Source organism: Arvicanthis niloticus, chromosome 4 (assembly GCF_011762505.2).
Source record: "Arvicanthis niloticus isolate mArvNil1 chromosome 4, mArvNil1.pat.X, whole genome shotgun sequence".
Lineage (NCBI taxonomy): Eukaryota > Metazoa > Chordata > Mammalia > Rodentia > Muridae > Arvicanthis > Arvicanthis niloticus.
The window spans coordinates 9180397-9207389 of NC_047661.1; positions in this window are offsets into that span (position 1 = coordinate 9180397).

A 26993-nucleotide genomic window follows, 5' to 3' on the forward strand; every position below is an offset into this window, starting at 1 on the left:
ACAGATGGACTCTTAAGATATGAATGCAACCAAGCAGCCAAGAGATTTAAAGCATATAATGGACCTCAGGTTTTTGGCTAGAGAAATAATAAGGCAGTGTAAAATATGCCAGCAAGCAAAGGCTTATGAGACTTAGAGTAAATAAGAAAATGCCTAGGAGAAAACAGCCTAGAATAGAGACCTTCCCGAGGTTTCAAGTGTCCAAGATTGAAATTGAAATGTGAATCTAGAGTTATATAGATTTGTTCCTTTTGCAATTTCTCTTTATTATATATGTGATTTCATGTGTATGTAAACAACTATGTGCCACAAAATATGTAAAAGTCAGAGGACAACTTTGAAAGTGTGTTTGAAAGGAATAAAATCTTTCTGAGACCCCCTAGCCAATAAAATAGAGCCCAAGGACCCCTGCTAACAGATACTTAGTGCCTAAGATTGATAAATGGTGAGCTTGCAGTTCGAGATTAACCCTTTATATATCTACTTCTGTCTTAGATGAGCCCCTCCCCCCGGGTTAACTACCACCCTACAGGTACTCTTTAACTGAGTTTGAGATACACCCTAGACGCTTCCGCAGAGAGCTTATTTTCCTTGACTCTAGCTGTTACATTGAGACTAGGAGTGGCCTCAGGTGTGGAGACAGGTGCTGTTAAGAGGACTAGACTTGCTGTTTCTTAAAGAAGGAGGTCTGTGTGCTTCTCTAAGAGAAGAATGTTAAGGTTTAGACCAGAGACAGAAAGATAGAGAGGCGCAGCAAAGTTGGTTTGAGAGTTGGTTCAATAAGTCCCTTTGGATGAGGACCCTATTATCCTCCCTTGCTGGACCTCTTGTTATTTACTTTTGCTTTTAACCATAGGTCCTTGCATTTTAAGTAGATTAGTAATGTTTGTTAGAGAAAGGATAAGTGCTGTTCAGCTTTTTGTCTTGCACCATCAATATCAAGCTTTAGGTTAAGAAAATGAAGATTATGATGATACTGAGGTCTAAGTTTTCATGATTAAAAACTTTCATTAGAGGAAATGGGGGGATGTAGAGTGAAAAATTATAAAGACCATTTTATGAAATATATATAGGCTTTTTCTTTACCCTAAACCTGAGCAAAAGAATGCAGGTTCCAGAAGGCTGAACTGAATGTAAGATTTCAGACCCTCAAGCCTCAGGGAAAAGAATCCACCTGTGGGTGGGGTAGGCCCAAAGTAGGAAGACACATTCCTGACCACAAAAAAGATACAAGTCATATAGGTGGGGCTATGGCCAGAGCAAGTGAGAAATAGTTAACCTGAAATAGCTGGTAATGACAGGGTAGGGCAGAGTGACATGGTAAAACTACATTCTTGAGAAGAATGAGTGTTCAGAGTGATTTTCACATGCCTATAAATCTTTTGGGGTGGGTTCCTCTGAAATATTCTACTATTTTTATGTTATGTATTTTTGACAACCCCTCACCTCCTTCCCACTCCCCTGGTTTGTGGTTTAACCCTTTAAAAACCCTCCTCAGACTGACTGGCTTCATCAAACTCTACTCCTGCATGAGTGTGCATTTTGACTGCTGGCTGCCAGCTCTCTCCCCTAATAAACCTCTGTTGATTGCATCCAGGTATGGTGTCTTAGAGTTTATGGGTGGTCATAACTTCCCAAGACTTGAGTAAGGGTCTCCCGAATTTGGAGGTCTTCACAGACAACCAAATAACCTTATTAAAAATGGGGTACAGTGCTAAACAAAGAATTTTCAACTGAGGAATATTGAATGGCCAAGAAGCACCTAACGAAATGTTCAATATCCTTAGTCATCAGGGAAATGCAAATCAAAATGACCCTGAGAATCCACCTCACACCAGTCAGAATGGCTAGGATCAAAAACTCAGGTGACAGCAGATGCTGCCAAGCATGTGGAGAAAGAGGAACACTCCTCCATTGTTGGTGGGATTGTAAGTTGATACAACCACTCTGGAAATCAGTCTGGTAGTTCCTCAGAAAATTGGACATAGTATTACTTGAGGACCCAGCGATACCACTCCTGGGCATATACCCAAAAGATGCTCCAACATATAACAAGGACACATACTCCATGGTGTTCATAGCAGCCTTATTTATAATAGCCAGAAGCTGGAAAAAACTCAGATGTCCTTCAACAGAGGAATCGATACAGAAAATGTGGTGTATTTACACAATGGAGTACTACCCAGCTATTAAAAACAGTGAGTTCATGAAATTCATAGGTAAATGAATGGAAATAGAAAATATCATCCTGAGCGAGGTAACTCAATCACAAAAGAACACTCATGGTATGTACTCACTCATAAGTGGATATTAGCCCCAAAGCCTACAATACCCAAGATATAACTCACAGACCACATGACTCTCAAGAATAAGAAAGCCCTAAGTGTGGGTGCTTTGGTCCTTCTTAGATGGAATAACAAAATACTCATAGGGCAAATTTGGAGACAAGGTGTGAAGCAGAGACTGGAGGAGGGACCATATGGAGACTGCCTCACCTGTGAATCCATCCCAGGTGCAATCACCAAGTGCAAACACTGTTGTAGATATAAGTAAAGGCATGCTGACATGAGCTTGATATACTTGTCACCTGAAGACGCTGCCAGAGTCTGACATATACAGAGGCAGATACTTGCAACTAACCTTTGAACTAATCATGGCGTCCCCAATGGAGGACTTAGAGAGAAGACTGAAGATGTTGAAGGGGCTTGTGGACTTCTGGGGAGATGTACTATACTATCCAGAGCTCCCAAGTTCTAAACAGCTAGCCTGGGAACACAGATGGAGGGACCTATGGATCCAGCTATATATGTAATGAAGAATGGCCTGTTGGGCATCTGTAGGAGAGGAGAATCTTGGTCCGGTAGAGGCTGGATGCCCCAGTGTAGGGGAATTCAAGGATAGGGAAGTGGGATTGGGTGGATGGGTGGGGGCACACCTTCATAGAAGTAAGAAGAGGGAGGGTGGGATAAGGGGTTTCTGGGTGGGAGAATTAGAAAAGGGGGATAACATCTGAAATGTAGACAAATAGATTATTAAATAAAATTTATTTAATAAAAATTAAAACAAAAACAACAACAACAACAAAAACAAATAATAGAACTGACTATCACAGTCGAGCATCTGAAACTTTGTGTCAGCAATTTAATATTACCCATATTCCTGGGATTATAATTATAATTATAATTGTCAAGGGCAAGGAACTGTGGAAGCAACCCATGGAACTTTACTACAATATCTTCATAAAATAAAAAAGTGGGAGGTATAGTCTCATATACCACAAATTATTTAAATCATGTTATTTATATTTTAAAATTTTTTTAAAAATTTGGATGTCAGGAAACTTTCTGCTGAGTGTCTATGGCACTCTACAATAGGCATACTTATGCATAGGTGAAAGGGAAAGATCTACTTACTGGCATAAGGCATGATCACAATCAGGTATGTAATATGGTGAAGAGGGCATGTTTGTGTTTTTTTCTGCATGATGCTGAAGGAGCATGGTGCTGCCAGAGCAATGGGTGAGACATGCTGATGCCAGAACAAAGAATGATGCTGACCTCTGGGCTTGCTGAGTGCCTTGACAATGGTGACTGGGAAGCTGTATTGAAAATATGTTCCTGACCCACCTTTGCTTACCTATACCCCTAATGGGACAAGCTGCCTTGCTTCAAGGTTTTAGACTTTGTGGAAGAGAGAATCAAAAAGAGAAGTTATAATGATTCTTGCATTTTTCTTAATTGTGACCAGTTATTCGGACTCAGTTATGGAATGGCATAGAAATCAATCCAATATTGAAAAAAACAGTCTTCATTTGAAAGGCTGGTTCTGGACATTTTCAGAGACCTATTTGGAAGTTAGTTGTACTTCTCTATGATGTTATGTTAGCAAGTTCTAGATTTCAAACAAGTTTAAGTAGATGTGCTTAGGCTCTTTTAACTGTCAAGTTAAAATTACTTTTGTTTCTTCTATAGTATTTAATGTAACTCACATTGATTGAACACTTTCTAATTGTGTTAATGTGTTAAAACCAGGCATGTCTGTTACAGAGGTCTATCAATCAGCTTTTTCTTTATTGCCCTGAGTATCACAGGACATTGGTATCCTAAAAATAGCTTGTAAGTACTGGAAGAAATGAGGCTTTAAAGCAGAACCAAGAGGTTAGTGGACTTGATTATTGCTGGTATAACAGCTGTAATTACATTAATTGCTAGCATCACTGCTTCTGCAGTTGCTTTGACACAAGAAGTTAAGACAGCTAGTTTTGTTAATCATTTAGCAGAAAATGTTACGAATGTGTTGAATATACAAGAGGACTTAGTCATTTTGAACAACAGATTGATATTCTTATTTTTGTTTTCTTTTTTAAATTTTTTGAAATTATTATTTTTTGGATATTTTATTTACATTTCAGATGTTATCCCTTTTCCCCATTTGCCTCACCCAGAAACCCCCTATCCTATCCCCCTCCTCCTGCTTCTAAGATGATGTTCCCTCACCCACCCATTCCCATCTCCCCACCCATGAATTCCTTCACACTGTGGCATCCAGACTTCATTGGATTAGGACTTCCTCTTCTACCTCTGCCCAACAAGGCTATCCTCCCCTACCTATACAGCTGTAGCCAGGGGTCTCTCCTTATGTGCTCCCAGGCTGTGGTTTAGACCCAGATTGATGCTATTTATCCTATTCAAATTATTGGAAGGAGGGCCAGAGTTTAAAAGTAAGGAGCCATCTTGAGTGTCATGCCAAATACATTGGATTTGTATTATCTCTAAGATTTACAGGGGCAGTTATTATAATTAGAAAAAAGTTTAAAGACACATGCAAGGCATTTGACATATTTCTAACACCTCTCTGGATGTTTTAACTCTGCATACTGAGCTTATGAATTTAAAGAATGCTGCTCTGCTGAGCCTTGATGCAGCAGATACTGCTAATAAGATTATCTATGGCCTGAGGTCATTACTTCTATTTTGGTCAAGCTCCAAGAATTGCATATATAGCTTGATCATCCTAGCCCTTTTTGTCATGGAAATACTCTTATTTCTCCCCAATGTGTTAAAGCTTGTCTTTAAAAACACCAACATGTTGGCAGCCAAAGTACATGACTTGAAACTGAAACTGAACTCCCAGACAAAGTTATCAAATTAACAGGCTGGCAAGCCAAGGACAGGTAACATTCTGCACTGAGCCTTACCAACCTAAGACATACGTGCATTGCTTTTGATAATGCATATTCCATGACTAGTAAGAAAGACATTTTTGGCATAACAACCTAAGACAGGTTCAGTTTTTGTTATGAAATAAAAAAGTGGGGAGGCAGAGAGTTTTTGGAGCTGCTTGGCAAGACATGCGCCAAGGTCAAGGAAATGGGCTCCTTGGCAGGAATATGACATTGCCCAAGGACAGGTAAGTGGGCTTCATGCAAGATTCTGATATTAGGCTAGATCAAAGAAGTAATTTCAGGCAGGAATCTAAATACTAGGCTAGAACAAAAAAGTTATTTCAGTTAGGAATCTGAATCTTAGGTTAGAACAAGGGAGTAGGCTTCAGACATGAAAATGACTTTGGGCTAGGACAGGGAATCAAGCTCAGATATTTTGATCATCCTGATAAGCCCTTAGAAACAGTGATCATGGGAGTGTTCACAGAACTTTGTATATTGCTTTGCTTGTTCTTTGACTATTTGTGTTTATTGTCTTGCTTGTTCCTTTACTATTTGCCTCTATTGTATTGCTAGATCCTTAACCTAGAAGAATTGACCCTAATACATGCATGTAATCAAAATGGTATAAAAGCAAAACGGAAGTGAGAGTATGGGATAGGGGGTTTCTAGGAAAGGGAAATGGGATGATATCTGAAATGTAAATAAATAAATTATCCAATAAAAATATCCTCTTCTGGTGTTTATTACCATCTGTGATAAATTTTTTTCCTAAAAGTATGTGTGTCACAATATGTTAAGCTTTGTGAGGACATGGGTATTTGTTGTTTGCAGCCTATAGTTCCTAATTAGTCAACAGGCTCCTCAAGGTCTTTGAGTGGATGAATGAAGGAGTGGGGATAGCCAGCTTTTCTCTTAAAGAAAAGTTCTCCCAGAAAAGGACATCCTCAATACAATGAATCTACACTCACCTCTTTCAACTTTTGCCTGTTTCTTCTCTTAAAAATCTGGCACTATTTAGGCAAGAGCAATGACTCAATGGTTAGGTACATTTCCTGCTCATAAAAATGACCTGGATTCATTTTTCTGCACTTACACAGCAGCTCACAACTGTCTGTAACTTCAGTTCTTGGGCATCCAAAGCTTTCTTGTAGATTTTGTTGGTACTGAGCATATGTGGTATACATACCTGCATGAAGGCAAATACTCTCTCTCTCTCTCTCTCTCTCTCTCTCTCTCTCTCTCTCTCTCTCTCCCCCTATACATATATTAAAAAATCAATTATTCTTCTATGTGAAAAATGATTAAATAAGCCACCAACATTCCTTGGAGAACACATGAGATAAAATGCCCACAGTGGCTACTTCTCTGTACTGATGTAGCTAGAAGTCTCTTCCAATGACAGAATATAAAATGTGTTGCTAGATAAACTAGGTAAAAGAGTCACACTAGACATATATTCTTTCATGTCATACCTTCCATATTTGATTTAAATAAAACTACATATATTAAATTACAAGTTCATACTTTGTGAGTCAAAAAGCTTTTCATAAAACTCTGATTTATCTGTTCATTTTTCTTTTTGGAAGCAGTCTTACTATCTAACTCAGGATGGCCTAAATCTCACTATGAACTATGGCTGACTTAAATTTCACTATTATTCTGCCACAGCTTCCTGTGTGCTGGAACTATAGGTGTGTGGTGGACACCTGGCTTCCTACTTGTTTTTTTAGGACAGTGTTATAAACATATCTTACAACATTCTTATAGTTTTCCTAAAGATTACTTTATACATATTTTATCTTATTTTTTTACTTGAAATGTACCAAAGTCAATAAATTATTCAAAGGTAAATAAATAATGAATTCAACCTTTAGTTGTTTATGGATAAAAAGGGTTACTGTCTTAAAATAAGCAAGAAAAGGAAGTGAGATATTTCTCAGGAGCCACAGTAGTGGGGTGTATCAACAAATAGCACTTGGAATCTAGGAACCTAATTTGAGATATTTTTGTTTATTTGCTATTTACCCACCCCCAAATTCTTATTTATTTCTTTTTCAGAAGCCAAACATAATTTTCTAGCTGCCTGAAATATTAGGCACTAACTGTGATTGTTTAAATCAGAATGCCCCCCATAGGCTCACAAATTGAAATGCTTGGTCACCAGGGAGTGGCATTATTGAAATGATTAGGAGGCCTTGTTCGAGAAAATGTGACCTTTGAGGTTTCAAAATTAGATTTCAAGTCCATAGTTTTTCCCTCAGAGAGTGAATCAGGATGTAGATCTTAGCCACTTCTCAAGTACCACTTTGGCTTGTATGTTGTGATGTTTCCCACCATAATGATAGTCGTTTTGTAGAGTGAAAAATTATAAAGACCATTTTATGATACATATATATATATATATATATATATATATATATATGTATATATATATGCTTTTTCTTTACCCTAAACCTGAGCAAAAGAATGCAAGTTCCAGAAAGTGGAACTGGATATAAGATTTCAGGCTTTCACTGCCCCGGGACACATTCCGGGTGGAGGGCATTATCCCTGAATCAGAGGACATTTGCTGGATTAACATTCCTCAATCCTCAGGGTAGGGCTATGGCAAGTGAGAAATAGTTAACCTGAAATAGTTGGTAATGACAGGGTAGGGCACAGTGACATGGTAAAACTATATTTTTGTGAAGAATGAGTATGCAGAGTGATTTTCACATGGCTCTAAACCATTTAGGGTGGGTTCCTCTGAAATGTTCCACTGTTCTTGGTTACCTCCCCCTTGGGGTTTTCCCAGTGTTACAGCCTGCTGATGTTCAAAATTTGTAAAACAACCAATCATGTGTAACCACGTGAAAATTCCTTCCTTTCCCTACCCCATGCTATAATAAAAAAAAACCCCTCAGCTTGCTGGCCTTTTGTCAAAATTCTGCTCTTGCATGGACGAACAGTTTTGACCTTGGCTAGGCAACGCTCCAATAAACCTCTGTTGATTCCATCCAGGTATGGTTTCTTGTGATTTTTGGGTGGTCGTGATATCCTGAGACTTGAGGAAGGGTCTCCCAAGTTTGGGGTCTTCAGTTTAAATCTCCAAAATTATAAGGCAGCCTCGATTAAGTGTTTTCTTTGTTAAGAGTTGCTTTAGTCATGGCATCTTTGCACAGCAATAGAACACTGAGTAAGACACTACCATTGTTATAAAAATGAGGTACAATGTTGCTTGCACAATAGTTAAAATCAAACAGATGTGTCTCATTGGGTACAGCATGGAGTATCACATGAGCACAAAAGGAGTTGCCTCAGAATGGGAAAGACTGGGGAATGCTTTTTAGAGAAAGTATGTGTTGGAACTGACAAATAGGAAGAGAGGGAAATTTCTCTGGGTCAAGGGATAATCTTAGGTTTCTCCCGTAGAGAAACCACAGCTTCCTTGCCCTTTAAACTCAGAGGTTTTATTATACAGAGTTGAACATAGAGGCAGAATTATTGTATACATCTGAGTAAGGAGGGTGTGATCACATACACAAGCAAAGGAGTTAGGGTTTATTGTATAAAGCTGGACAACAAGAGAGATTTAGTTAATCTCAGTAGAAGCAATCTCTCTGGGAGGAGCAATTTTCAGCACATACATATTCTAGGAGAGAAATCTACACAGAACATTTTCTGCACTCACTCTCAGCATCGACATATGGACCAGAATTGAAGGCTTTTCCATTTTTCTAAGCCTCATTCTTGTGAGAAAGCTTTGCTTTTTCTTCATCTGTTTAAGGCTAAGATCTGTGACATGGCTAGCTCATGTCATAAACTCATTTATTAAGAACTTCACACAATCAAGCTTCCTCTGATCCCCACCAATCAGTATTGTGGCTAGCTTTAATTTTCAATTTGACACAGCCTACAATCATCTTGGAAGAATGTCAATGAAGAATTGTCTACATTGAATTTGCTTGTGGGTATAGAAATGGAGGGATTGTCTTGAGTTAATTGATATGTCCACTGTGGGTAGCACCATTCCCTAAGCAAAGGATTCAGAACTGCATTTAAATGAAGAAATAGACTGAGCATAAGAAAGAAACATGTGAACATACATGTCTTATTTCTCATTTCTATTGACTGTGAATGTGATGTGACTCCCCATTTGAGATTCTTCAGCCTTGAAATTCCTAAAGTGATGGACTGTAACTTAGAATTGTCAGATGAAATAAACCTCTTTCTTCCCTAGTTTTAATTCAATATTTTGGCTAGAGTATCACTGTAACATAAGTGATATGAGGGTCATCAGATTTGAAGAACATAACTGGCATTGTTGAAAGATGGGGCAAGGAGAAGAAAGTTTGCATAGCATAACAACAAATAAAACATAATAGGTTTCTTAAACCATGTTATGAAGTTTGCTCCAAATCTTGACAGGAATGGGTATGCTCTGAAGGATTTTCACTAGAGGGAGTTAGCTTAGGATAAAGTTGGTGCTTTCTTGCAGTATTGTAGTCACTGCAGTCCCTCTTTCCACTCTGTGGGAGATAAGATGGCATCTGAGGATATTAAGAGCCATATCCATCTGTTAAGCAGAAAAAAGATCAGAAGAACAGATTCTTTAATCCTGAGTTAAACCAACAGCAATCAAAACACCAGAATTTAGATTTTGTCACCAATTTCTAACTACCCAGAAGAAATTATTTTCTTACTCTGTATATGAGGAAGCAATTGTCAAATCACAACTGCACGGTCCTACATGGCAGTGTGGGGACATTAAGTCCAGTGGTTTTGACTGAGAAAACAGAGCTTTATTGATAAATACTTATTTTCTTTCTCACTTAAGGTAACACGAAGAGAAGAGAAGAGAAAAGAAGAGAAGAGAAGAGAAGAGAAGAGAAGAGAGTCTATGTGGGAAGACCTCTCTGGTGTTCTTGCTTAGTGTTTCTTCTTCTTTCTGCCTGAGAACTCTGTATTAATGCTCTCAAGGAAAAACTCAACTTAATCTTAGGTACATACTTTCCTTCACTTCTGGAAGCTTTGATATAATTTCCTATTGCTCTAGTCAGCCTTGTTTCCTCTACAATCTTATGTCATTAATGATTCTCATTTTCCTTTCCATTGTGGTCTGTGTGCATCATTCTTTAAAGGTTTTAGAACCTTTAAAAAAGTTTTTAAGCATGTTTGAAGTTTGGTTAAAAATTAGTAGAAGGCAAGAGTTTTTTATATTTTTGGTTGTGAGCCTAGCCTTTAACAGCTGAGCCATCTCTTTGGCCCCTAAAGGCATGGCTGTTTAATGATGGTAAACCACACTTCTTCTGTCATTCTGTACACGTGTCTGTATTTCTATTTGAAACCTCAGGCACATACAGACCACAGTGTGTAGGTCAGTGCATGTTACTCAAATGGCAAAACAAAAGGACAATTCTCAACACTGTTAAAACAAAACTACAACAATCCATGATCATTATGTGGGCCAGAGGTCCAGGTGTATCATTCTGGCTGATACCATCATAAACACAACTCTAGAATCTTAATTCAAAGATAGAAATAAGAATACACATGTTAAATGAATTAATGGCTGAATGTTTCTGTATTATATGACTTATTAGTGCCTGGTCAGCTTCTTCCCATGTGCCCCCCCCCCCATACCACAAAGTTCTTTTTTTTTCAAGGCATTTAGGACCTGTTATATTTATTTATTTATTATTATTATTGTTATTATTATTTTACCTTTTGGATTATGGAAGCTGGTACTCTCTTTAGGGAGCTGTGTTGTCATTACAGTCTAGACCTTACCTCAAGTTTAAATGTTATCAAAGATCTTGTTGACCTAAGTCCTACTCCCTGTGCCTCAATCTTCCATTTTCTGGTTGAGAGAAGCCTAAACTACTGGTTCCAAAAAGTCCAGAATGATGTGTTTTCTCACATGATAGTATTAATATATTAAGTCTAAATAATGTGAAAATTCTACCTCATAAAGTTATTCATGTACCTGGGACACTAACTTTATCATCTGTTACACAACAGATGATCATGTGAATAACTAATTTTAGATTTTTATACATTTAGCTTTTAACCAATGGAAGGGGGTATGCACAGGATATTGTATTCAATATTTTATAGCCTGGAATCCACAGCACTGTCCATCCTTTCCTCCCTGTTTTACTGTGGAGGTTGTAGTACTATGTTCATCTTCACTATAAAGAGGCTGGAAAATGTAATGAGTTGTGTAGCAGTGAGTCCAAACAGCTCTTTTTGTTGTTGTTGTTGTTTTTTAAAATAATTATTTTGAGATTATTATTACATCATTTCTCTCTTTCCTTTTCTCCCTTCAAATTCTCCTGTGTCCTTCCTTGTATTTCAACTTAATGGTCTTTTTTCTTAACTAGTTAATATATGTAAACAATATCTTAGTACATAAATAGAAACTGCTTGTTCCATATGTTACTTGGGTACATGTTTTCGGTGGTGACCATTTGGTATTGAATAACCAACTGGAGGGCTCTTCCCTGGAGAACATTATTTTTTCCTGCTTTTAGCATTCATTAATTTCTTAGAGATCTTTGTGTAGAGTTGAGGCCTAATAAGCTTTTCCCTTCCACATTAGTGTATTTACTAGAGTCACCCTTGTTCAGGTGATAATTAGGTAGCCATGTTGGTGAGACTTCATAGGAATAGCTTCTGACATTTCTAGGAGAAACAGTCTTACATCAAACTTTCTATTCCTCTGGTTCTTACAACCTCCCCCCCCCCCAAAAAAAAAACCTTATTTTTATTTTTTTATTTTTAAATTTTTTATTGGGTATTATATTTAAATTTCAGATTTTATCCCCTTACCACACTTCCCCCCACCACCCAGAAACCTCCTATCCCATCCCCCCTCCTCATGCTTCTATGAAGATGTGCCCCCACCTAGCCCCTGTCCCCACTCCCCCTCCCCACCCTCACATTCCCCCCACTCTGTGTTCGCCCTTCATGGGACCAAGAATCTCCTCTGCCACCTATGCCCAAAAAGGACATCCTCTCCTACATATATAGCTGGAGTCATGGGTCCCTCCCTATGTGCTCCCAGGCTGGTGGTTTAGACCCTAGGGAGCTCTGGTTGATTGGTATTGTTGCTCTCCTCATGGGGTCACAAACCCTTTCTGCTTCTTCAGTCTTCTTTCTAACTTCTTCATTGGGAAACCCTTGATCATATCAGTGGTTAGCTGTGAGCATCATCCTCTGAATGTGTCAGTTTCTGGCAGACTTCTAAGGAGACAGCTATATCATGTTCTTGTCAGCATGCACTTCCAGCCATCCACATCAGTGTCTAGCTTAGGTTACTGTACATGGGATGGATACCCAGGTGAAATGGTTTTCAGATGGCCCCTCCTTCAGTTTCTGTCCCTCATTTTGTCTCCATCTTTGCTCCCTTGAGTATTTTTGTTACTCCTTCTAAGTAGGACTGAGGCATCCCCATTTGGTCTTCCTTCTTCATGAGCTTCATGTGGTCTATGAGTTGAGTCTTCGCTGTTCCAAGCTTTTGGGCTAACATCTGCTTATCAGTGAGTAAATACCATGTGCATTCTTTTGTGATTGGATTATCTCACTTAGGATATTTTCTAGTTCCATCCATTTACCTAAGAATTTTTCGAATTCATTATTTTTAATAGCTGAGTAATACTCCATTGTGTAAATGTACCACATTTTTTGTATCCATTCCTCTGTTGAGGAACATCTGGGTTCTTTCCAGCTTCTAGTTATTATAAATAAGGCTGCTATGAACATAGTGAAGCATATGTCCTTGTTATATGTTGGAGCATCTTCTGGGTATATGCCCAGGAGTGGTATAGCTGGAGCCTTAGGTAATGTTATGTCCAGTTTTCTGAGAAACCGCCAGACTGATTTCCAGAGTTTTTGTACCAGCTTGAAATCCCACCAACAATGACCCAGGATAGTGAGAAGTATTCTCAACAATAAAAGAACTTCTGGGGAAATCACCATCCCTGACCTCAAACTGTACTACAGGGTAATAGTAATAAAAACTGCATGGTATTGGTACAGTGACAGGCAGGAAGATCAATGGAATAGAATTGAAGATCCAAAAATGAACCCACACACCTATAATCACTTGATCTTTGACAAAGGAGCTAAAACCATCCAGTGGAAAATGAACAGCATTTTCAGCAAATGGTGCTGGTTCAACTGGAGGTCAACATGTAGAAGGATGCAAATCAATCCATTCTTATCTTCTTGTACAAAGCTCAAATCCAAGTGGATAAAAGACCTTCACATAAAACCAGATACACTGAAACTAATAGAAGAGAAGGTGGGGAAGACACTCTAATACCTAGGCACAGGGGAAAAGTTTCTGAACAAAACACCAATGGCTTATGCTCTAAGAACAAGAATTGACAAATGGGACCTCATAAAATTGCAAAGCTTCTGTGAGGAATAGGACATTGTCAATAAAACAAAATGGGAACTAACAGATTGGGAAAAGATCTTTACCAATCGTACATCTGATAGAGGGCTAATATCCAAGATATACAAAGAACTCAAGAAATTATACTCCAGACAATCAAATAACCCTATTAAAAATGGGGTACAGAGTTAAACAAAGAATTCTCAACAGAAGAAACTCGAATGGCTGAGAAGCACCTTAAGAAATGCTCAACATCCTTAGTCATCAGGGAAATGCAAATCAAAACAACCCTGAGATACCACCTCACACCAGTCAGAATGGCTAAGATCAAAAACTCAGGTGATAGATGCTGGCAAGGATGCAGAGAAAGAGGAACACTACCCCATTGTTGGTGGGATTGCAAGCTGGTACAACCACTCTGGAAATCAGCCTGGTGGTTCCTCTTTTTTTTTTTTTTTTTTTTTTTTTTAAATAATGAGTATGAGAATTTGAAGATTACTTGCTATCTACATAGCACTTAATTGACACTTTGTTGCTCAGTCATGTAACCCTGTATTTTCTTCTTTAAAGTATCTATAATTCTTAAAAACAATTCTTAATTAATATATTAGTTTATTTTATTTGTTTATTTCATATTTTATTACTATGAAATGTATTACAGCAGAACCATATTCTATTTTGATATCTTCTGCATCTTTAATGCTATATGTATAAAATATAGTCATAGGATTCTGGGGTCCTGAGACTAGGTGAAATGCTTGTTCATGTCAAAACTTATGGGATTATCAAGAGTATGATCTGCTTTTACACTAGGTAAGAGGCTTGAGAATCATGGAGATTGAGGGTTCATACTTGAGGTTGCATTCTGCAACTGTATTTAGTTGAGTTTCTGTTCCCTTTAATATGACAGACTTCATCTATAATTTGATCTGTTTTGTTACTTGTCAGTGCCTTAGCAAACGAAGTTATATAAAGTCTACCTATCTGGGTTGCCTAAATCAGAAGAGAACCTGGTAGTCCAATATGTTGCAGAATTCTGCTATTCTCTTTTTGAAAGATGAAGGCAGGAGTTCAATTTTGTTTTTAGGAGCTAGATAAGGTTCTTGTTTTATGGTGATCTCAGTGCCTGTATTATATACAAATCATTTGAATGTATGTGTGCCATTTATGACAGAATGGGAGGGGGATCTTTTCAGGAACACTTCTCTTTGTCTTTCTTGTGTTTGTGTTTTCAGTCTTATAAAAATCCAATCCAACCAAGACCAACAATTCTCTCTCTCTCTCTCTCTCTCTCTCTCTCTCTCTCTCTCTCTCTCTCTCTCTGTATGTGTCTCTCTTTTTTCTGTTTTGGTGTCACATGTGTGCATGTGCACATACCATTTTCTTCCTCAAATTCCATACATTTTTCTTTTTCTTAAAAAATGTCATGTCCCAGATGCTCTGTTAAATATGTGATTGAATTGATGTTATTTTCCCCCAGTTCATCACTACTCTTACCAATACAGTGACTGTATAGAAAAATTTCAGATGAAAAGGACTACTGGAACATGATCTAGTCATTGGATAGAGAGTTGCCTTTTCCTCTTCCCTTCTCCTCTTTCCCTCCCTCAGTTGTAACACAGACTCATGTTACACCACAATGAAATCCCATAAATCTTTCGAGAAGTTGAAGACTAAAAGATATTACTACAACCTTCCAAATTTTTAGGTATTTTAAAATGTTTTTTTCACTTTACCAATATTTTTAGTATTTCAAAGACTTTTCTTCCTGTTCAAATTTCAATTCATTATGTCATTTATAGAATTTCTTATAACTATTTTGCTTTGTATAACATACAATTGTCTAAATTAAACTTCTGACTGAGCCATGCAAATTCATATCTACCTTATGTATTTAAGATAATTACTATTCCATTACATGTTATGGATCATGTCTGTGAAATAGATTGTTTTCTTTAGTACAAGGAAAAAAATCAACTTGGGGAAACACAATTATCAAATATATTTGAAATAGTCTTGTTATAAAAACTAGAAATTATTTAAATCCTCAAATAAATAAGTCACATAATGATATGGATGCAACACATGTACAATATTTGGAATATGTCCCTAAAAGTGAATATGTAGCTCTTATGGCATTTCTGTCTTTATTTTCCTGAGAGGATTCTACCTTGGTTTTCTTTGTAGGTGAATTAGTTAATACTTCCACCCACAGTAGCTTTCAGAATAAGAATACTCATAAATATTTTAACGTCATTCAACAGTTCTAATCATAGATAAATGCAAATTAAAAGTACTTTGAGATTTCATTTCACCGTAGTCAGAATGGCCAACATCAGACAAAACAATGGCAAGAGCTGGAGAGGGTAGGAAGAAAGAGGAGGCTGCTAGTGTTTTGATCTTTGTAATCAGAGAAGAATTGCAGCAGCATTATATGAAAGTTGAGAAGATTTTATTTTAAAAGTGTAGAAGAATAAAGGAGGCTTATAGAGCAGAGCAGAGGGTGACTGCTTAACTCTTCTATACAGGTCCAGGTAAATTCTTCAACAACTCTATGCCTGTCTATGTCTCCTATCTCTGAAAATATTGAACTTAACTATATCTCACAAATATTTCATGAAGCATCAGTGTATTAAACATGGAAAGAAAGAAAATTTCCAGGAGATAAAAAGAGAGAAGGGCTTCTAGATGTCTCCAGTTGTGTATAGCATTCTCCCAGACTACCTTGGTAGTTATTTCTGGCTGTGCACTTCTGAAAAGTGTATGCTCAACTTTTAAAATTTTCTGTCCCCTCTCTCTCTGTCTGTCTTTCTCTCACTCTCCAACACTCTGACAAATCTTTCATGAGGAACATTCTGCAATGTGCTAATATCTGTGTTTCCAAACAGGTCTTTTGAATAAAGGAAGAAATGAACAGATGCAGAATGAAGATTTCCTCCTGCCCCCTAAGATCCTACTGTCACATTTATGGACCTTAGATAAAATTTAGCTCATTATAGCCTATGCTAAGCTTGAAGATGTGTATGTTGTACAGTCAAAAATCATCTCTGTTCAGTTTTTCTTGTTTCACATTGCTGTATCTATAGACACAGCTGGGGTTCTGTAATCATGTGTTTAGAAGGCAGAAAATACTAAATTTATGTAAGCACACTCTATATTCTCATTATTTTTGAAAGGTCAGAAATTATTTTAGTTCTTGGCATTTCAGTTCATAGCAATTCTTTTGGAATGAAAAGCCATTCAAAGACTTTTCTTGAACTTATGAAATGACCATTTATATCTATGCTTTATACCTTTAAAAAAACAAACTGAGCATATTGTTTTCTTAATGCAAAGGTCAGACTTTGAATCTAAGCATTTCCCTCTATTTTCTACATATATTAATTTATCTACTTTCTAGTTTCACTGAGCCTATATCAGATATAATCAATTTTAAGATAGTCTATGATTACATTTGGATAATTAGAGGTACATTTGTAAGGTTTAGATCATTCTCTTAAATACTTTGTTTCATGGAGAAAGTGTTTTCAGTACATACAAACAGGAAGTGTTTGTTAATCCAAGTTCCAAAATGTTTTGCAAATGTTACCAATTTCTTATGGATTTGTAAGACTGATTTTAATTCTGATTTCAAATACATTTTTTTTCCTTTTTGCTTAGTGACTTCACTTAGTTGGTTTAAAACTCATTTGTTAATTTGGTATGGAAAGCATTAGCAATGTCTACCAACCAACCATGTTCTTTAATTGTCCTTATTTAACTTGTACTTTTTCATGGTATATTCTCAGGAAGAACAGTTTTACAGAGGATGGTCCTCCTCAGCAATCATAAGAATGTTTGTGTGCAAATAAAATTTAGGCTAAATGAAATGAATTAGATAGTCTTACCTGTAGAAATCTCAGAAGTTTGAACAGCTCTATGTTCATTTCTCCATGAGTTCACAATTTCTCCAATGTTATTTGATCATAACTAAATTTCTTTTCATGAAGCAATTTTATAGTGTTAAAGCATGTTTATAAACTGCTTTAGACCAGTTTATAAAGCATGTTAATAAACTGTCTAGACTAAGGGATTGACCTACATTCAATGATTCTTGAGCTAATTAAAAAACAAACAAGCAAACAAACATTTTTTCTAAACAAAGAGCAGTTGTATTTTACTTTGAACTCTTTTTTACATTATTTTATTTATTTTATTTACATTTCAGATGCCATCCCCTTTCCTCATTTCCCCTCCCTAGAAAACCCCTTTCCCATGCCCCCCTTTCCTTTTTGTTTTTATACATTTTTAAAAAATGTTAATCAAAGGCTTTATAAGTTTGGTAATGCTCAATCTGAAGTGTAACCCAATACCCAACCTAGATATGTAAACTATCTTTGACTGGTGGAGATACGTGAACATTTGCCTCTATGCCCACCTCTTTCTCTCTCTTTCTCTGTCTCATTACCTAGCTTCACCCTTCCTGTTAAAATAAAACTTTTCTCTCAAAATGCAATTAGAGCATAATTATTCCTAATTGTACCAGTGAGGTACAAGATAGTCTTAATACTCAGTCCATCATTTTGTTGACTAACCAGAACCTCTGTCATCTCTCCTAACTAAAACACTTAGTTTTGAACCTGGGTTTTTTCTTGGCTTTAGAATGAATGTCAGCTGAAAACCATCTACTCAGATCTTTTCTCAAAGTAAATAGCCAAGATTGGCTATGAGATTATAGGTCTTCAACCCCGTCAGAAATCCAGAATGACTGAGTTAACTGAAATTATGGGAAGCACAAAGCATAGCTTCTAAAATATAGCCAATTTATAGAGACCACTGAACACCTGGACAGTCCCTATACTACAGAACATTGAAGCATCAAATCTTCAGCCTTCTGGCCCAGAATCATCTGGCAGACTTTAGGGGTGCAGAATTATTAAGGGCTGATTACTCTGTCTAGGCAGATATAATCAGTCGACTATTCTGCTAGTGTGTCCTTTTCTGGACAATAATTTGTTTGTAGATGAGAAGAGGCAATTCTTGCCTAGTGGTTGTCACCGCACAGCTGGAGTAACTCCAAAGATGCTCAATTTCTTCTTAGAATCCATGACAGGAAGCTGTCAGGAGCAGACCAGGTCTCTAATCAAAATGAACATTAATATAGAAATATCTGTAACTATCCATGTAAGGCAACCTGGACTGTTGTCAGTTAACTCTTCTCAGCTATTTCTAAATAAAATATGGAAAACACCGTAACAATAAACTCAAAGCCATGAATTTGCTATAGTCTTTGAACTCTTAAAGATGGGATTTGGTCCTTCACATGGAAACTCACAGATGCTGTGGTTACAGACACATGCAATCTTAAGCCTCACAGAACTCCCAAGTCAGTTGTAAAACTTTTTTTTGACTTTAGTTTATTAAATACTAAAGTGTTTAAAGTGTAAAGTGGCCCAGTGTTGGGTTTGCTATTTGCCTCGATGGTTTACATTCCTGAATGCAAAACACATACTCAGCCTTTATGTTTTATATGCCTTAATCAGCACTATAGCTGGGCCACTGCCTAACCCCATGTCATTAATCCCACGTTATTACTTACTAAACTCTATATTCTGTCTGGGCTGCTCTGGACTTAGAGAAGTGTCAAATTGGGTTCTTTCATCCATGCCTCTCTGTCTTGCACTCTTCTCAGGTATGACATCTCTCCTCTCCTCCACATTCTCCTCATGTGGTGCATTTCCTGCTCCTTTTTCTTCTTCCAGTTCCAAGCCTGGGAATTCTAAAGTCCCACCTCTGTCTGACCTGCCTAAGTGATTGGCTGCTGGCATCTTTATTTACCAATCAGAACCAACTGGGGGCAGGTTCCCAGAAGCAAAGTTTTCTGGGGACTATAATTAGCACTAGAACATACCAATCAACCACAAAGAGCTTGTTGCTGCCTTCCTTTCTAAATATGATGCAGTAAGAGAGGCAGAGATGCATGGCCAAGGGGTTGGAGGGGAAAATGAAGACCAGTATTTTAAAAGCCAACCGGAGCCAGAATTTCAGCAGATAAGAAGATCATGCATCAGAATTAAGTAAGGTGGAGACTTAGATATGTTCATAGGTTTAGCAATATTGTAATACTTGGAGACCATGAGAAAATACGTTTCTATAAAAGGAACATATGTTGTGTATTACTAGAAATGAATGACATCACATAAATTGCTTGTCTTTAGAAACAATAGTACTTGCATCATCCAGAGATAGGCTCTTATTTATTTATTTTTTCACCCATTTGATCTATATAAACATTTTGTTCCACATTTAATCACTGTACTTTGATAGACTATAGATAAAAATCTGATTGCTTTGTGGTTGAGAGTCTTTTTTTTTTTAATCTTGAGATTTGTGTATGGTACCCAGAGTATTTGCTATACAAAAAGGAGAAACTGTGAACAAAACATCACAAATTAAACCCCAATGCTTGGCATTTCTGTTTTCTCATTTTAATGAGACAACTTTTTTGGTACTACACTTTTATTCTTCATAGAGTACTCTCCAGTTTGCATTGTGATAACAAAATATATTTGATTTCACATCCTGTTGTATGATTGAAATGGCTTAGATCTACATAATACTCTTTCTTTACTCTGGGAGTTGATTTAAAAAATAGAAATATGTTTGCATTCCCATCCATAGCTTACTCTGTAATAATTAAAGAATTAAAGTAAGCTAATTATATAACTTATTATTAAATATTTTCAGAAAAGGATATTAAAACATAGTAGAGAATTTAACAGCTTTCCCAGAAATATTCAAGCTTTTTCTAATAAATATTATAATTCAAATTTTAACTGAACTGAGGTCACACTGAGCATTCAAAAATAGCTTCTTAATACCATTTGTGTATTTCATGTTTTTCAAAATCAGTTCATATTTTAGTCTCTGTGTCACAGTGGGGAAAATTAATTAAGCTGTCTCTGCTGCCCCCTCCCTCTTACCTTTGTTAAAATAATGTAACTTGACAATGAGCTACCATTTTTAATTAGGGTTTCTATTGCTGTGAAGAGATACCATGACCACAGCACCTCTTATAAAAAAATATTGAACTGAGGTTGGTTTACAGTTCAGAAGTTTAGTTCATTATCATCATACTGGGAAGCATGGTGAGAAACATGGGGTTATGTGGGCAGATATGGTGCTGGACAGGCAACTGCGAGTTCCACATCTGGATCTGCAGACAGCAGGAAGAGAGTCAGAAACTTTGCTTGGCTGAAGCATATGAGATCTCAATGTCTCATACTCTCAAATAAAAAGGTCCACTCTCAGTGACACTCTTTCTTCTAAAAGGCCAGACCTCTTCCAACAAGATCATAATTCTAATAGTGCTACTCTCTGTGGGTCTATGGGAGCCATTTTTATTCAAACCACCACACCTTCTTAGGTTCAATCTCTTATTATGTCTTCCCCTCACCTGCAAATGCAAACTGACCTGAGTAACTTCCCTTTCTATTCCATTTAAATGTTGTGAAGTCTGATCAGTTTATGAGATTTGCTGAAGGATATAGAATGTCATCTGTCTTTTGTAACTTAGAGAAAGACTATTTGCTATATTTAATTGAATCAGTTTTCCCTATGCTCTGCTCTTCCCTGTGATGTCCTTCTTTTCTCTCCTCTCCTCTCCTCTCCTCTCCTCTCCTCTCCTCTCCTCTCCTCTCCTCTCCTCTCCTCTCCTCTCCTCTCCTCTCCTCTCCTCTCCTCTCCTCTCCTCTCCTCCTTGTTTTTTTCTCTTCTCACTGCTCTCTTTCTCCACTCTCCTTTTCTATTTTAAAACAATATCTCATATTGCCCTGGCTGGTCATTATATAACTGAGGAGGATTTTGAACTCTTAATTCTCTCATGTCTACCTCCAGAGTGCTGCAATTACAGACATGTGCATTCATGCATAGTTCATAGGGTATTGGGGATTGATCCCTGGGTTTTGTGTATGGTAGGTACACAAATATCTACATAGGTCAAATATCTATGACCTGAGCTACATCCCCAGCCCTGTTACTTGAGGTTTAAAAAGAGCTTTAGATAGTATATCTCCAGATGAGTTCAAGTAGATTGGTATTAACAATAACCACCAAAACTTCTAAATATATCACCTAGATTCTAGCTTTTCTTCCAGATCATTTGCATTACCCTAATAGAACATTTGAGTGAAGTCATAATAATTTCGACAAGCAAGCTGTGTCACTAGGCAGTTGACTTTATGTATTCTTGCCACTTCTTTGATGAGCTGTATGATTTTGAGATAATTTGTAAAATACAGTGTCTGGCAGCATCACCAAACAGAACTGATTGTGAACACATACAACATTTTCAACCTCCGTGCATCATAGTTCTCATGTCAAACAAGCTATGAAAAGAGTCATGCAACTTTCCAACTTCCTGTCCTGTAGATGGCAATGTTGCACTTGAAAAATAAACAAACACATGCTTACAAATAAGCCTATCTTCTCAGTGTAGTCTTGTTTAAAACCCAGTCAGCAGGAGCTACACTGCCATTTCAAGGTACAATATTCAGAAAATGTATGTCAGATGCAGGTCTATTTGGATGAGGGTCTGCATGAAGTGAGGTACCTATCTGGAAGTGCCAGCATTTAAGATCTCACGGTTCCAAATGTTTATTTAACTGTGATTTTTCTTTTCAGGGAGTTGGTTGTCTTAATGATGCTGCATTTTAGGTCTGCTTAGAACTGCATTCACATTACAGAGACAGAATAGCCATCACTAAGCCCAAGGTCCTTTTCCTCATTTATATATTGTTTTCTTTCCCTATTCATTCAATGAGCCATCATAGAACCAAAAATAGAAAATGCAAAAGGAGTGACTGTCCTTTCCACAATATTGAAGAACATTCTTCCCTTCTTTTTTGGTAGTGACTCAGGCACTGAGGTAGGAGGGATCTACTTCCTCAAAGAACTCTTTACTATTCTCAGTCACTGAAAGTAATTTTCAAAGAAGATGAGAGAGTCAGATGAGAATGTTTTAATTAAAACACAAACCCTTAATAAGGAAAATATACTAAATCACTTCCCTATAAATCAAGTCTAATTTTTAAATATATTTGAAGATACACTATGAATTTTTAGTGAGGAAATATAAACTTAGAAGAATCCCAACTTTAGAGACCTAGTATTTTTTTTATTTGAGACTAATGGTGTTCCTTTTCCTATTAACAGAGTCTAGAGGCACATAAAGAAACACAATATTCACGTACTGGTCTGTTTTTCTCTTCAACTATGAAATCTCTTGCAGGATGATTATTGTTCAGTATCAAATTTTCTTGGTATATTTAATCCAGATAAAGATGCAATTATATGTTTCCTGATAAGACTCAGAGTCTGTGTACAAAAAAGGACTTGGATATGGAAAGAATTTTAAAGTGTATGCTTTACATTTTAACATAATGACAGATCAGATGAGGATGAGCCTGGTCAGGGACAGAATATGTGATTGGCTTCTTTTCTTCTTACAACATGCCTTTAGTTGCCGAATATTAAGATTAACTGATAGAAATATCTATTTATCTTCCACTGTATTGTATATATGAGCTCTGGACTTTTTTCCTTTATAAATCTATTGACCAATCAGAAGCAGGGAGATGTTCAGTGCATGGATAGGTGGATGGGGGCTGAGCATCCCTGATAGGATGGTTGACTATGACACCTAGGGCCTCAGAACTTGAGAAAAAGACACATGATTGTGATAAACCTCATTTTTTATCTTTAAAATGTAGAACCGACTGTTACTTATATTGGCTATAAGAAGCCAACAAGATAATTAACAGCCATGTTCTGCCATAAATAAGCTTTTAACTCATCACTCCTCATTTCAAGTAAATAAATATTTAAAAAATAAGTATTTAATAAATTTTGGTTGAATGAATGTTGAAAAATGAGTACATTACTGAAAAATATTTTTTTATGACTCTGGTAGAAGAATAATTTTTTTCAAATTTCAGTTTAGGATTGAATACAAGGCAAGGGACTATGTCTTAATGGTCTGTACCTAAATTCTGTAAAGGAAGTAGTTAAATTTTTCAATTTTGTTTTTGTTTTTTCTTTTCTTTTATTGGATTTTTCTTTGTTTACATTTCAAATGTTATCTGCTTTCCCGGTTTCCCCTCTGGAAACACCCTATCCCATCCTCTTCCCCCTGCTTCTATGAGGGTGCTCCCCACCCACCCACTCATTCCTGCCTCCCTGCTCTGCCATTCTCCTACACTGAGGCATTGAGCCTTCACAGTTCCAAGGGCTTCTCTTCCCATTGATGCCCAACAAGGCTATCCTCTGCTACATATGCAGCTGGAACCATGGATCCATAGTTGGTGGTTTAGTCTCTGGGAGATCTGGGGGTCTGGCTGGTTGACATTATTTTTCTTCCTATAGGGTTGCAAATCCCTTCAATTCCTTCAGTCCTTTTTCTAACTCCTCCACTGGGGATCCTATGCTCAGACCAATGGTTGGCTGTGTGCATCCACCTTTGTATTTGGCAGGCTCTGGCAAAGTCTCTCTCTAGGGGACATCTATATCAGGCTCCTTTCAGCAAGCACTTCTTGGTATCCGCAATAGTGTCTGGGTTTGGTGACTGTATATGGAATGAATTCCAAGGTGTGGCAAGTCTCTGCTCCACATTCTGTCTCCATATTTCCTCCCATGAGTATTTTGTTCCCCCTTCTAAGCAGGACTGAAGCATCTACACTTTGCTCTTCCTTCTTCTTGAACTTCATATGGTCTGTGAAATGTATCCTGGGTATTCTAAGCTTTTGGGCTAATATCCACTTATTAGTGAGTGCATACCGTGTGTATTCTTTTGAGATTGGGTTACCTACTCAGGATGATATTTTCTAGTTTCAAATTTTTATTACTTTTATTGTTTTTACATTCTAGTCATTGCCCTGCACTGGTCCAACCTCCCATTGTTCCTCATCCCATTCCACCCCACATCTCCAAGAGGATGTCCTCAACTCCCAACTTCCACCACTAGGCCTCCCCACCCCCTGGGGTCTCAATTCTCTCCAGGGATCGGAAGGACCTGTTTCACTGAGGCCAGACCAGGCAGTCCTTAGCTGTATGTGTCTGGGGCTCAGCTTGTATGCTGCCTGGTTGGTGACTCAGTGAGTGAGAGATCTCAGGGGCCCAGGTTAGTTAAGACTATTAGTCTTCGTATAGGGTCGTCCTCCTCTCAGCTTCTTCCAGCCTTTCCCTAATTCAACCACAGGTGTCCCTAACTTCAGTCCATTGATTGGTATAAGTATCTGTGTCTATCGAAGTCAGCTGTTTGTAGCACCTCCCAGAGGACAGCCATGATAGGCTCCTGTCTGTAAGCACACCATAGTATCAGTAATAGTGTCGGGCCTTGTATCCTCCCCTAGAGATGGATCCAAAGTTGAGCCAGTCACTGGATCTTCTTTCCCTCAGTCTCTTCTCCAATTTTGATCCTGCAGTTCTTTTAGTCAGGAGTAATTCTGGGTCAGTTTTTGACTGTGGGATAGCAACCCCATCCCTCTACTTGATGCCCTGTCTTTCTACTGGAGGTGGACTCTACAAGTTCCCTTTTCCCAACTGGTGGGCATTTCACCTGAGGTCTCTCCCTTTGAGCCCTGAAAGTCTCTCATCTCCTAGGTCTCTGGTATATTCTAGAGGGTCCTCCCCCATCTCACACCCCAGATTCCAGTTTAGTTTCTTGTTATAACCAGGGAGCTAAAAACTCAAGATTTGTTTTTACAGGAACTCCAATCAAAGACTTACTTGTCTTTTGGGGTTCTGTTTTACATAATGAGCTTGTCCACATTACAAGGCCTTGAGAAATACTGCTGAAGTATTCTAAAGTTGAGTGCATGTAATATAATTTTAGATGATAGAAATCTTTGTAAATTAATATTTCTAAAAAATGAAGTGTATAGTTAAGTTAATGAACACATATATATCTACTCCTATACAATTTGTGGCCTCATCTGTGATTAAAAAATTAAGTTGTTTGGACAGAACAATTGACTCAGCAATTAAGAATGTTTGATGCACTTATAGAGGACAAGAATGTTTGATGTTTGTAGATGACCAGTGCTCAGCTCCTAGCACTCACATCAAGTTATTCACAGCTACCTGCTGCATGGAATCTGACACCCTTTTCAGACCTCCACTGTTACCTGCACACATGTGCACATATATACATGCACATACATATAAATACATATAAGTAAGAAAAACTATGTGGCTGGCTTCTTTTCTCCTTAAAACATATCTCCATTTACTGACTATTAAGCTAAGTTGATAGAATGTTATAGAAATAATTAAGTTATGCCTATAAACTTATCTTTTCTTCCAATATAAATTGTTAATGGTTTCCAGTAAAGAATAATTCATTTAGATTTTCAACTTTTAAGGCAAAATCAAGAGTGCAGTATTCAGATTTCAGTAAATAACACTTTAGATACTTGTCTGATATCTAGAGTGAATGAAAGTTTCCAGCAAGATGTACCTTCAAACTCAACCTATTTCATGGTGGATTAATATATTAGAAATGCAGTCATTGTGGAGAGTTTAGAATGTTCCACGTCTAATAAGAATTTATCTTGGGACAGCTATAGGTCTTTTTATTGCAGTTTCATGCCTGCATCTCTGCAAAACCTATCATTCTGTGACTAAGATAAACATCTTTTGGAATGTATTCACAAAACCAAAGGTTTTACCAACCAAAAAGCTCCATGTGCATTCAGAAAGCCTCTGAGGTCTACATCTGAGATTTCTCCATCTTGCTGTAACCTACCCCTGATGTTTTTATTAATGTATTTGAAAACGTTTCTTGTTTTTTTTGACTTCCTTTAGTCTGTTACTATAAAAACATAAAACTCCTTTCATGTTGAACATGGAATTGGCAGTGACCTTAATCTGTATTCTCAAGCCTTGGTCACCCATATTTGACTCCAGATTAAACTATTTCTCATTATCTTCTGCAAAGTTGCAAAAAATACAGCAATTGTAATTAATGAAGAATGAATGAATGAATGAATGGATGATAGGAGGGATTTTGTTTTTTTTTAATGTATCTTGTTTTGTCCTGTTTTAATGTTGTCTCCTGGAACCTTGCTCTTTATTGAAGAGGAAATGGAAGAGGAGATGATCTGGGAGATAAAGGAGGTGGACAGAATCTGAGAGGAGTGAATGAAGGAAAAACTATTGTCAAAGTGTATTATTATATAAGAGAAGAACCTATTTTTAAATAAAAATAATGAATTATTTCAACATTGATACATTATCTATCAGATATGTTAGTATGCTAATTTATATGCTTTGCCTTTCTATGATTAACTTGCTTGCTAATATAAATGCAATCGTCATTAGTATTAACCATAATTTAAAGAAGACTCAATGGCTATAGTTCCTACAAAATTAGTCCACTCCTTCCAGCCAGGAGGTTGAGTGCCTCACTTT